The sequence below is a fragment of the Saccopteryx leptura genome, chromosome 6, assembly GCF_036850995.1.
Source record: "Saccopteryx leptura isolate mSacLep1 chromosome 6, mSacLep1_pri_phased_curated, whole genome shotgun sequence".
Lineage (NCBI taxonomy): Eukaryota > Metazoa > Chordata > Mammalia > Chiroptera > Emballonuridae > Saccopteryx > Saccopteryx leptura.
Window position 1 is genome coordinate 134,582,376 of NC_089508.1, and position 13,423 is coordinate 134,595,798.

The window sequence follows — 13,423 nt, forward strand, 5'->3', positions numbered from 1 at the left end:
GAGAAAGTGCTTGATATGATTTCAATCTTCTTACATTTGTTGAGACCACTTTTGTGCCCTAACATGTGGTCTATCCAAGAGAATGTACCATGATCACTTGAAAAGAATGTATATTCTGCTGCTTTACCATGAAAGGTTCTGAATATATCTATTAAATCGAGTTGATCTAGTGTGCCCTTTAAGTCTGCTGTTTCTTTGTTAATTTTCTTTCTTGAGGATCTATCTAGTGATGTTAGTGGGGTATTAAAATCCCCTACTATTATAGTATTGCTGTTAATCTCACCCTTTATATCCATCAAAGTCTGCTATATATATTTAGGTGCTCCTATATTAGGTGTGTAGATATTTATAACGGTTATATCTTCCTGTTGGATTGCTCCCTTTATCATTATGTAGTGACCTTCTTTATCTCTTACTATAGCCTTTGTTTTTTTTTTTTGTTTTTTTTTTTTTTTTTTTTTTTTTTTTTTTTTTTTTTTTTCATTTTTTCTGAAGCTGGAAACGGGGATAGACAGTCAGACAGACTCCCGCATGCGCCCGACCGGGATCCACCCGGCACGCCCACCAGGGGCGAAGCTCTGCCCACCAGGGGGCGATGCTCTGCCCATCCTGGGCGTCGCCATATTGCGACCAGAGCCACTCTAGCGCCTGAGGCAGAGGCCACAGAGCCATGCCCAGCGCCCGGGCCATCTTTGCTCCAATGGAGCCTTTAGCCTTTGTTTTAAAGTCCATTTTGTCTGATATAAGTATTGCTACCTCAGCTTTTTTTTTTTCATTTCCATTTGCTTGAATAGTTTTTTTCCATCCTTTTACCTTCAGTCTGTGTGCATCTTTTGTTTTAAGGTGTGTCTCTTGTAGACAGCATATGTATGGGTCCTGTTTTCTTATCCATGCAGCTACTCTATGTCTTTTGATTGGATCATTTAATCCATTTACATTTAAGGTTATTATTGATATGTAGTTGTTTATTGCCATTTTATTCTTTAAAGCTGTATTCTTCGTTTGCTATATTCTTTTCCCACTTTGATCTGTTTACAACAGGCCCCTTAACATTTCCTGCAGCATTGGTTTGGTTGTAATGAATTCCTTGAGTTGTTTTTTTTTTATTTTATCTGGGAAGCTTTTTATTTCTCCTTCAATTTTAAATGATAGCCTTGCTGGATAAAGTAGTCTTGGTTGTAGGCTCTCGTTCTGCATTACTTTGAATATTTCTTGCCATTCCCTTCTGGCCTCAAGTGTTTCTGTTGAGAAGTCTGATGTCATCCTTATGGGGGTTCCTTTGTAGGTGATAGCCTTTTTTTCTCTAGCAGCTTTTCATATTTTCTCTTTATCATTTAGCTTTGGTATTTTAATTATGATGTGTCTTGATGTAGGTTTCTTTGGGTTTCTCTTTAAAGGAGTTCTCTGTGCTTCTTGCACTTGTGAGAGTTTCTCCTGCATTAATTTAGGGAAGTTTTCAGCTATGATATGATTGAACAAAGTCTCTATCCCTTGTTCTTTCTCGTCTTCTTCAGGAACCCCTATGATGCGGATGTTATTTCTCTTCATGTTGTCACAGAGCTCTCTGAGTTTCCTCAGACTTTTTGAGTCTCTTTTCTTTTTTCTTCTCTGCTTTCATTCCTTCATTCAACTTGTCCTCCAACTCACTGATTCAATCCTCAGCTCTATCCATCCTGTTTTTAATTCCTTCTATTGTGGTCTTCATTTTTGATATTGAATTTGTCATCTCTGACTGATTCTTTTTTAATATTTCAATATCCCTTTTTATATTTCCTATTTCCTTATTTAGGTATTCATAATGACTATCCATTGTTGTTCTAAGATCCCTAAGCATCCTTACAATCATTATTTTGAACTCCGCATCCGGAAGTTTGGTTATTTCCATATCACTCAGTTCATTTCCTGGAGGTTTCTCTTGTGGTTTCATTTGGATTGCACTTCTCTGTCTTCTCATTATGTCTGTGTGTTTGGGTGTTTTGTTTGTAGAGCTGGTTGAGTCTAGGCTTGGTGTCGCCTGCCTCCAGTTTTCAATTGTGTTATTTCTAGGTCTTCTTGGGTTGGCATCAGCTATTATTTGTAATCCACTTTCGGATTTGGGCCCCTTTGAAGTCTTGATTTGTTTTCTTCACTGGTGATAGTCTTGTTTACTGATCTCAGCAGGGGGCTTATTTGAAACTGTATCCAGGAATGTGGTGGGTGTAACCTGAGACTCTGAAGGCCTCTTCTGCTAGTTTTTCTCTCTGGGGGCAGGGTGTTTTCTCAACTTCAGTAGGGGGATGTGTATCTCAGATCTTCATGGAGACCTGATTTACTGCCCCTCCTCCCCACTTCTTGTTTTCAGCTGTGTCTTGTTGCACTGATTGGAGCTGGAGAGATGTCTGGAGATCTGTGACCTGGAAGCACTTTAGTCTTTTGTTTTGTGGAAGGATCAGCCCCTCCCCCAGCTATGGCCAGCTCCAGCACTGGATGAGTCAGCTTCTCAGGTCGTCCCCTGCATTTCCCTGCCTGTTGTTGTGAGTCAGGGGCACAGAGAGAGAGATCAGCAGACGGAATCATCAAGGACTAGCAAAGGACCACCGCTTGCTCAGGCAAATGGCCCCGAGTTCGCACTGTGTCCTAATTTTATTCACAAGACTTCAAAAAGCTTGTTTACTGAGAAATTGGCATAATATCAAGTGTAACTTTTACTTAAAGATACATGGAGTGCACCTGCAAGATAGCTTAGTAACAACATAATATCAGAAGGCATTAATTGCTATTGCTTCTATGGATCCCACAACATTCCTCTCCTTATCTTAAAGGATAACCTTGAAAAGTACAGAAATCTTATGAGAATGTTTTACTGAGAAAAGCCCAGCAACTGCCTTCAGTCACATAGACCTGTTTCAGTGACCCGCCTTCAAGTCACAAAACAATTCTCTTGGCAAAACATTCTTTTCTTGTTGGCTGTGTTCCCATCCAAGGCCATGCAATGGGTTATTCCACTACATCTGCTCCTCACCATCTGTCTCTCTTCCTCTCCCTTTTCTTTTTGGAAGACAAGCCTACCCTTTCAACACACCTCATTCCCTGACACCAGGCAAGTGGCTGTGAGCAGTATTTTCTACTCTTTTCCTTGGAGTGAGAGCCCTTATGGGCTCTCAGCCTCACACCCCCTCTGTTCCTGTAAGCAGGAGAGTTTCAGACGCTCCCTACAGGTTTGTTGTGGCTTCTTCTTTGCTCCTTCATTTTTGAGAGCTGTTCTTGTAGTCCAGAATTGGTTTTCCATGCTAATAGTTACTAAATTAGTTTGTAATCCAGTTCCTTGGTGTGAGCAGAAAGTCTGTGCATCTGTCTACTCTGCTGCCATCTTCAGGTCCTGGGGTTGAAGTATTTTCATTTCTCCCCAAATGTGTTTGCTCGCCAACTCTGCTTGCTGTCGTGCAAGTCTTTCCAAATCTTCATTCAGTGACTTGAACTTATTCACTCACATGTCTGAGGCCTTCAGGTCAGCAGCTTGTAGCTCAAAATCTCTGGCGGAGACACCGGGGATGTAACTCATGTCAGTGCTGTTCACTGCACACTCGTGTGGATAGGTGCTGAACTTAAAAAGATGAGTGGGCTCAAGAAATTCTGCAAAGCGTGCTTTGAATGACTGCAGGAGATTAATGTGAAGCCTGCTAGCTGCTGGAGATCAAGATGTTGAGCAGGGTCACTTGCTGTGCATGCATCTTTAAACTCTCCCAGTTTTTCAAAGTGTGGTAAACGACCTGTTTCAATGTTGGGGATGAAGAGTTCCAGCTTGTTTTCAAATGCAAACACTGCTTGTTGAAGGGATAAGACTGTATTTCCAATGCCTTGCATTTTCACATTAAGCTGGTTCAGATGTTCAGTCATGTCCATAAGATAGTAGAACTTCAAGAGCCACTCAGTGTTAGCTAACTCAGGATGCTTGATGTTTTTCATTTCAAGAAAAGTCCATATTTCACTCAGACAAGCCACAAAATGGCTGAGCACCTTCCGTCTTGACAACCAACACACATTGCTGTGCAGAAGCAGAGCAGGATAATTATTCCCAACTTCATCCAGCAGTGTTTTACACTGGTGATCATTTAAAGCTCGGGCAACAATAAAGTGGACCACCCGAATGACCAGCGACATCACCTACCCAAGCTGCTCTCCACACATCTGAGCACAAAGCGCCTCCTGATGTAGAATGCAGTGAAAACTTAGGATAGGTCTCTTTTCATGTTCACAAAGAAGCGCTACGAATCCTCTGTTTTTCCCACCATGCATGGAGCACCATCAGAACACACCAAAATAAGTTTATCCATCAGTAGATTTTTTTCTTTAGCAAACTCAGTGAAAGACTTGCATAAATCCCCCCCCCCTCTTGTCTCTTTCATAGGCTAAACGGCAAGACTTTCCTCACATAGTGTGTCACTGACAGCATACCTTGCAATCACGCTGGACTGGGATAAATGGCTTACGTCTGTTGACTCATCCAAAGCAAGAGAAAAGAATGGTGCTGCATTTATGTCTTTCACTTGTGTTGCCTCAATTTGATTTGCCATCATGATGGTATGATCGTGAACAGTTCTTGCCAACAGAGGCATGTCTTTTATTCGTTTGATTAGCTTGTCTTTATCTGAAAAGTCATCAAAAAGTTCATAGGCAACATCAAGCATGAATGTCTTGGCATACTCCCCATCTGTGAATGGCTTTTTGTTTCTCACAATTGCTAAAGCACCAGCAAAGTTAGCCGAATTCCAGTCACCTTGTTGGGTCCAAACATGGAGTTGCTGCTGACTAGCTTGCACTCTGCACAGTAGCTCTTGACATGCTTTCTTCCTGCTGTCCCTCGCTGGATATTTCAATGCAAATGTAGTATGGTGTCTGTTGAAGTGCCACTTTATATTTGACCGTTTCATCGATGTAATTTTATCATTGCATATTAGACACACTGCAGAACCTGCTCTCTCCACAAAGGAGAATTCCTCTGTCCATTCCTGCTGAAAAGTACGATACTCCTTATCTTTTTTTCTTTTAGCCATCTTCTTCATCAAAAGGGTTTCTGCAATTAGCTAGCTGACTACTTGATTAAAAAGAGGGAAGTTTATTTCCTGACCTCACAACGACCCATGTATGTTATGCATTATCCAATAAAAATTTGGTGTTTTCCCGAAGGACAGCTGTGATTGGCTCCAGCCACCCACAACCATGAACATGAGCAGTAGGAAATGAATGGATTGTAATACATGAGAATGCTTTATATTTTTAACATTATTTTTTATTAAAGATTTGTCTGTGGCCCTGGCCGGTTGGCTCAGTGATAGAGCATCAGCCTGGCGTGCAGGAGTCCCGGGTTCGATTCCTGTCCAGGGCACACAGGAGAAGCACCCATCTACTTCTCCACACTTCCCCCTCTCCTTCCTCTCTGTCTCTCTCTTCCCCTCCCACAGCCAAGGCTCCACTGGAGCAAAGTTTGCCCGGGCGCTGAGGATGGCTCTGTGGCCTCTGCCTCAGGCGCTAGAATGGCTCTGATTGCGGCAGAGCAACGCCCCAAGATGGGCAGAGCATTGCCCCCTGGTGGGCATGCCAGGTGGATCCCAGTCGGGTGCATGCGGGAGTCTGACTGCCTCCCCGTTTCCAGCTTCGGAAAAAATACAAAAAAAAAAAATGAAGATTTGTCTGTGAGCCAGATGCAGACATCAAAGAGCCACATCTGGCTCGTGAGCCATAGTTCCCAACCCCTGCCCTATTCCTAGCCTTGAGGTTGGTCTCTCAGACTGTGGCCTTGAGCTAGCTTTGCAAAGTTGCAGGTGTATAGATAAACATTGTAAGAAAGCTTGTTTCATTGCTTTGTTTTACTGCTATGCTTTCTCCCCTCCCCATTCCTCAGTCAGTATGTAATTTTCCCTATAAAAGCCAGCCCCAAACTGTATTCACTGCCACATTAGTTTGAACAACTTAGGTTTCCATGCGGTCCATGTAGCTGGCTAATTAAAGATTCCTAATTTCTTAATTTGGCTAATTGATTGATTGTGTGGTAAGACGTTTGTTTCTCGCTGTTACGATATAACAACTTGAATGAATTAGCGAAACAATTTACAACCAGATGCAGACATCACTTCCTTAGAGATAATACCTAGGCCAGTTCTATTTCAGGTCCAAGCATAGAAGACCAGCAAAACCAGATGGGTGACAACAGGACCAGCTGCAATGACTAATAACCCCTGCCTGGGGCAGACTAATCAGTAGAGACCATGACCCTAAAAGGGCACAACTGGAAAAGATGATGAATATTCTATTCAAATCCTCCCCTAAACTTCCAGGCTTTTAAAGCCCTCAAAACAAGGACCCAGGGTGCTCTCTCCCTCCCAGAAGCACACCTGCACCTTTCCTTTTCTCCCTCCCCTTTGCTTCCCCCACAGGCATTACCATGAGACTTGCAACCAGGGGAACAATGGGAGGTGGCAGCTCTCCCTGGGATAACACCCTGAACCCGTCTCCAAGGCCTCCTTTTCTCTGACTTCTCAGTGAGCCAAAGAAGCCCTGCCTAGGCTCTCCTGTAGCTTCTTTTATCCTAGTGCCAGGCCCTTCCTTGTTTCACTGTCCCCGGCTTTAATAAACTTACTTTCAAAATCAGCTGGATTCGTGTTGTGAAATATTTCCTGAACAAAGTCAAGAACACACACACTATTGGCTGACTCTAGGGTGACCCGAAAGTCCAGATCCCCTTTCTGGTAACAACATGACCTGTTTACTTTTTGTGTGTGATAAAATTTACTATTTTAAAATGAACAATTCAGGAGTATTTAGTATATTCATGTGTATACAAACATCACTGCTATTATGCCAGTGGCTGAGGCCAGGCAGGTTCACATTGGATTCAGGCAGATGGTAGAGGAACCGTGGGGCCAGAAAGTGTTGGGCCATTTCCATTTAATAGAGTCCTGCTACAATGGATGAGAAAACCAGGCAGAGAAAACCACTTCTCTGGCAAACGAACAGTAAATATGGCCCCTCATAGTGGCAGGCAATCCATAATCCTCCATTCACTGTCAACAGTCCCTCCTGAGCGCAAGCACCCATATAGCCTTACATAGACTATCCACACGTGGTGCTGCCACATGCTCATGCACTAATCAAGCAAAGTGCTTGCAGCCAGTAAACAAGTGAGCAAGCCAGACACAGCTGTTTTCCCCATATTCCACTTCTTTAAGGTTGCTTGCCTCGCAATCAACATGACAGGTATCTTCCGCAATAGTCACTGTGCAAGGAGTAAGGTACTTTATGTAAACAAAAACAGTACAGACTACAGCAACAGAATTACAAAAGCACAAGCTATACAATAATAACAATAATTACAAAGAAGCCCTTCACAATGTCTCCCTGAGCACTCTGCCCAGAGAGTTAACTGGAGGCCCACCTCTAGCCCCCCTACCCTACAGTAGGTGGGAAGGCCTGTATAGTCAAGAGCCATGTCCACTGAAGAAAGTGTCCTTTGTGCATCCCTGCAACTGGATGGGAGCAGCTTCCCAGTGCCAGAGGGCCTCCACAGGTGCCACAGCATCAAGGTATCTTGTACTGTCCACAAGTGTCATGTCCATCTAGCAATGGAGCTGGTGGCCCCCTATGGCCACAGTCCAAGAGTCCATTATACTGCTCAATGATCAGTCCACAACAGCCCAGCTGACTGTGCAAATCACCAAGGTAAAAATCCATTACACACAACTAGCCACAGAATTCTTTATTAACGGACCTCAGCACCTTTCCATAGTGCTCTGTCCATTGCTACAAGCCCCATCCAAACCCCTCAGAGGACCAAGCTCACAGGGCCTGGTGGAGTCAAACACATTCAAGGCCTGTGACACCTTGACAGTTCTCTTAGCTGCAAAAAAGAAAAAAGAAAGAAAAGAAAAGAAAAGCACCTATTATCTTCTAAAGCCAATGCCTTCTGCACATTAGAAGGGGACCAGTGAATTGCCAATTTCACACAGGCTCCCCAGCCCCCCACATGTCCCTAGTTGGACAGGTCCCTTGGCCTTCCCTTTATTCAAACTGGGACAACAGGTCCTGGGGAATCCTCTCCTCTCACAGCTGTCTCCAACAAGTAATCCGGCAACTGTGCAAGTTGAATGTCAGCCATTTCCTTGGCAGCAGCCACGGCCACCCACTTCCCCTGCTTTTTCAGTGGCTGGAACCTCTGTTGTGGCTTAAGCTGCCGCCAAAGCTCTAACAGGAGTTTATTAGACCTGACATACAAGTTCTCTCTATCTGCCCTGGCCACAATCAAATCTACCCACATCTGTGTTCGGGTAGCCTTTACAGGCCTGTTTCTCTTGTTAGTTGAGGGGCAGCACTTATGGTCCCGTGCTGTCTCCAGCTCCTCCAAATCCGCCACTGTCTGTGTAACCACATTGATGGGCTGCCCCACATAAGTGCTCAAGATAGCTACTAGTGACCCAAAAGGGCTGACGGGGCATGTGGGGCAGCCCTGTGTTAGGCTTGCTCGCAGGGTTACTGGCTCTAAGCACTTTGCCTGATTGGTACGTGAGCATGTGGCAGTGCCATGTGTGTATGGCCCATATAAGGCTATGAGTGCTTGCGCTCGAGAGAGATGGGGGATTGTGGATTACCTGCCTGCCACTGTGAGGGGCCATTTTGCTACTTGTTTCCTGAGAAGTGGGTTTCCCCTGCCTCTTTGCTCGTCCATCATTGCAAGACTCTATTAAACAGGAATGGCCTAATGCTTTCTGGCTCCTCAGTTTCTCTATCATTAGCTCGAATCCAATGTGGACCTGCCTGGCCTTGGCCACCAGCATTACAGGGCACTACAGAGAATAAAGTCCCTTATCCCTGCCGTAAACACTTCTTCATCTGGCCCACAGGATCTCAGGTTGAAAGCAGCATTCTTTATAACTAATTTCTGAAGGATCTGGGACAGCTTACTATAAGATTGCCACCAACTCACTGCCCCTGGCAAGTCCCCAGCATTCTGCCAGACCATATGAATGGCAGCCATCACCCATTCTAATAGAGTATGGTTTCCTGGGTTGTCATGGCAGTTCTGAAGATACTGCCTCAATGAGGAGTGCATGGTAATGGCAGCCAATTTCTCCATCTCTGTTCTAGAGAGCATGCCATCCACCACCTATGTCCCACAACCGCAGCAACCAGGCTGCCAGGGGCTCAGTGGATTTCTGACTGAAATGTGCCCCCAACTCCATCAGCTCTGCCTGAGTGTAGGGCCAGACCACAGAGTGCTCCACTACCTGCAGAGGGGGTTGTGTCTGCCCCTGAGGCACTTTTGGCTGCTGGGTTTTTACCTTCTGGGCAATGACCAGCTGGGCTCAGAGTCTGTGGATGGCAGTTTCAGCCCAACCCTTCTCCTCAGAAGAGGAGTTAGAAATGCCTGCTCCTGCCTACTCAGAGCCATTCCACCAGCATGGATGCTGCTCCTTCTTTGGTGACTGTTTCAGTTTCTGTGGCTGCCAGCTCTCAGCCTGAAGCTGAGACTCAAGCTCTTGAAACTGCAGTTGTTACTCCAACAACTGTCGCTGCTAACATTCGGCTTCCAGGGAAAACTGCAACTCACGAAACCACAATTCCTTCTCCACCAACCATTCCAGTTCCAGGCACCACTGGTGCTCAGCCTGCATCTCACTCTGCAGCTCTTGAACTCAGTCGACCTCCTTCTCCAGCGCTCACTCCAGTTCACACTGTCATTGATGCTTATAGTCTCTTCTCACAGGGCTATAAAAAACACCCAGCCCACAGTCCCCAAAAGGACAGCCAATGGGGAACCATGTGCTGGAGAACAACAACCACTCCTCTACCCCACCCTTCAAGGGTATCAGCGGCTCCATACCAATCTGATCTGAATCGTGCCAACTATGTCAGATGTAATGCCAGTGGCCAAATCCAGGCAGGTTCACATTGGATTCAGTTAGACAATAGAGAAACTCTGGAACCAGAAAGTGTTGAGCCATTTCTGTTTAATAGAGTCTCCCAATGGCAGACGAGCAAACAGGCAGGGAGAAACTGCTTCTCAGGCAAACAAACAGCAAAAATGGACCCCTCACAATGCTGGGCAGACAATCTACAATCCACTATCTGCTATCTGCATCCGCAACCCCCTCCCCTCCACCGAGCACAAGCACCCATAGCCTTACATGGTGCTGCCACATGCTCATGCACTAATCAAGCAAAGTGCTTGCAGCAGGTAAACCAACGAGCAAGCCTGACACAGCTGTTTTCCCCACAACTGCTTTCTTTCTTTTTTTAGTGAGACAGAGACATAGAGAGAGACAGAGAGAAGGACAGACAAGGACAGACAGACAGGAAGAGAGAGAGATGTGAAGCATTAGTTCTTCATTGCAGCACCTTAGTTGTTAATTGATTCCTTTCTCATATGTGCCTTGACTGGGGAGCTCCAGCCAAAGCAGTGACTCCTTGCCCAAGCCAGTGACCTTAGGGTAATGTCTATGATCCCACACTCAAGCCAGTGACCCTGCGCTCAAGCTGGCGACCTCAGGTTTCGAACCTGGGTCCTCAACGTCTCAGGCTGACACTCTATCTCAGGGGTAGTCAACCTTTTTATACCTACCGCCCACTTTTGCATCTCTGTTAGTAGTAAAATTTTCTAACCGCCCACCGGTTCCACAGTAATGGTGATTTATAAAGTAGGGAAGTAACTTTACTTTATAAAATTAATAAAACAGAGTTATAGCAAGTTAAAGCATATAATAATAATTACTTACCAAGTGCTTTATGTCGGATTTTCGCTAAGTTTGGCAGAATAAATCTTTATAAAACAGCTTACAATAGTTAAATCTATCTTTTTATTTATACTTTGGTTGCTCCACTACCACCCACCATGAAAGCTGGAATGCCCACTAGTGGGTGGTAGGGACCAGGTTGACTACCACTGCTCTATCCACTGCACACTGCCTGGTCAGGCCAAACATCACTGCTTTCTAATTTCAAAACATTTTCATCAAGCTCAAAGAAGAGACCCTATCTGTGGGAGACTGCAAGTGGCAAAGCCCTTTGCAGTTCTAGGCTTAGCAAAAGGCTAAGTTCTCCCCCCACTCTCCACTCCTCCATATTGGCTATGAAGCTGAGTATTTGCACTCATCCCATCCCCCCACTTCACTTGCTTGCTTAAGTTGCTAGAAGCAATTTACATGCCCTTCCTCTCACCCCTTGTTTGTTCTGATGTTGGTTGATTTCAGTTATGCAGGGTGGAGGGTTTCTGCACTTGGGAGAATTCTTGAGTTGCCTTGGCAATGTGTGACTTTGTATCTGAGACTTCCTTATTTGCATATGGCTATATAGTAAAGCAAACTGGGCGCTGTTTCACTCTGTTCTTGTTATCAGCTTGCAGAGGCCTCCTGATCCCATCCTATTTCTCTTTAAGTCTATTTTCTTCATTCCTCATCATTCTCACTCAGGACCTGGAATTACTAGCCACGCCGGTTCGCAGCACCTATCACTCAGTCAATCTACTTCCTCCCTCCCCCAGCCCCTGGTGACCACCATCTGATTTCTGTCTCTGGATTTGCCTGTTCTGAACATTTTATATAAATGGAATCATGCAGTATGTGATCATTGTACCACTTTACATTCCCAAAAATGATACACAAAATTCTCTCCACATTCTTGCCAACACTTTTGCTTTTTAAAAATCATTATTATAGTCATCCTACTGGGTGTGAAGTGGTATTTCACCATAGTTTTGTTTTGCCTTTTCCTAATAACTACTGATGGTGACTGATTGCCTTTTGCCAAGTTATTTTTAATTTGATTTTAGAGAGAGAGGAAGGAAGACAGAGAAACATCAATTTGTTGTTCTACTTATCCATGCATTCACTGATTCTTGTATAGGCCCTGACCAGGGATTGAACCTTTAACCTTGGTGTAGTGGGATGACGCTACTATTCACCTACTGAGCTACCTGTGCAGGGCCTTTTGCAAAACATATCCTCTTGATTTTAACTCCTATTACTCTTCCTGCCCCACTCTCTCCTTTCCAACCACTTGCCTTGCTCCTACTCCTTGAAGCTAAAGCATGTCCTGCCTCAGCATCTTCGCATTTGCTGTTTCCTCTGCCTGGAATTCTCTCCCTTCAGATGCCCACTTGGCTCCCTCCCTCAGCTCCTCATGTTTACTCAAGCGCCATCCTCTCATGGGACCTCCTCATCACAGCAGAGCACTTCCTACCCACATTTCCTGCTCTTATTTTTCTCCTTAGCTTGTAACACTACTAATGTAATTGTATTTTGCTGCTTTATCTAGTTGTCTAGTTATCTGTCTCCCTTCAACAGAATGTGAACTACACCAGGACAGGGATTTTTATCTGTCTTGGTCTCAGATATATCCCCATAACCTCGCAGAAAAAAAGGTTCTCAATAAATGTCATTGCTTGCAGGACTCAACTGCCTGTCCAAATTCTCTCTACTCATGCTCTATCCATACTTTCCTTGGAAACCTGTCCATTCCCAGAACTTCCCTAACCACCTCTTCACTGGTCTCTCCCCCATCTCCTGCCGATCCTAACCTGTCTCCTGCTCCCACCTGCCCCCTGGATATTTCCCCTGCACATCCCATAAGCCTCTCACACTCAGTAAGTCCCAGACTGACCACAGCATCATCCCCCAAAATCTTGCTCTCCTATGTCCCCATGACAGGGCTGCCCCACAGCCACCCAGCCACCCCACCACAGAAGATCTGGACACCATGTTTACCTTCTCCCCCATACATGCTTCACCCAAATCCTAACAGTCACCAAAATATCCCTGGGATACATCCAATTCTTCCCAGCCCACAGCCCCTGAATAGGGAACCCCCATTCTCTCTCACATGGACCCCAGTCCTATCTTTCCCACATCACAAGAGACTCTTCTACTTTTTTAAGATTTTCTTTATTAATTTTTTTCTATATTTTATTTTATTTTTCTGAAGTGAGAAGTGGGGAGGCAGTCAGACAGACTTCTGCATGCACCTGACCAGGATCCACCTGGCATGCCCACTAGGGGGCAATGCTCTGCCCATCTGGGCTGTTGCTCCATTGCAACCGGAGCCATTCTAGCACCTGAGGCAGAGGCCATAGAGCCATCCTCAGCACCTGGGCCAACTTTGCTCCAGTGGAGCCGTGGCTGTGGAAGGGGAAGAGAGAGAGAGAAAGGAGAGGGGAAAGGGTGGAGAAGCAGATAGGTGCTTCTCCTGTGTGCCCTGACCGGGAATCAAACCCAGGACTTCCACATGCTAGGCTGACGCTCTACCGCTGAGCCAACCAGCCAGGGCCTTGATTTATTTTTATTTTATTTTTTTAGAGAGAGGAGAGAGAGAGACAGGGAGTGAGAAGTATCAACTCATAGTTGCTTCACTTTAGTTGTTCCTTGGTTGATCACTTGTTGTATATACCTTGACTGGCAGA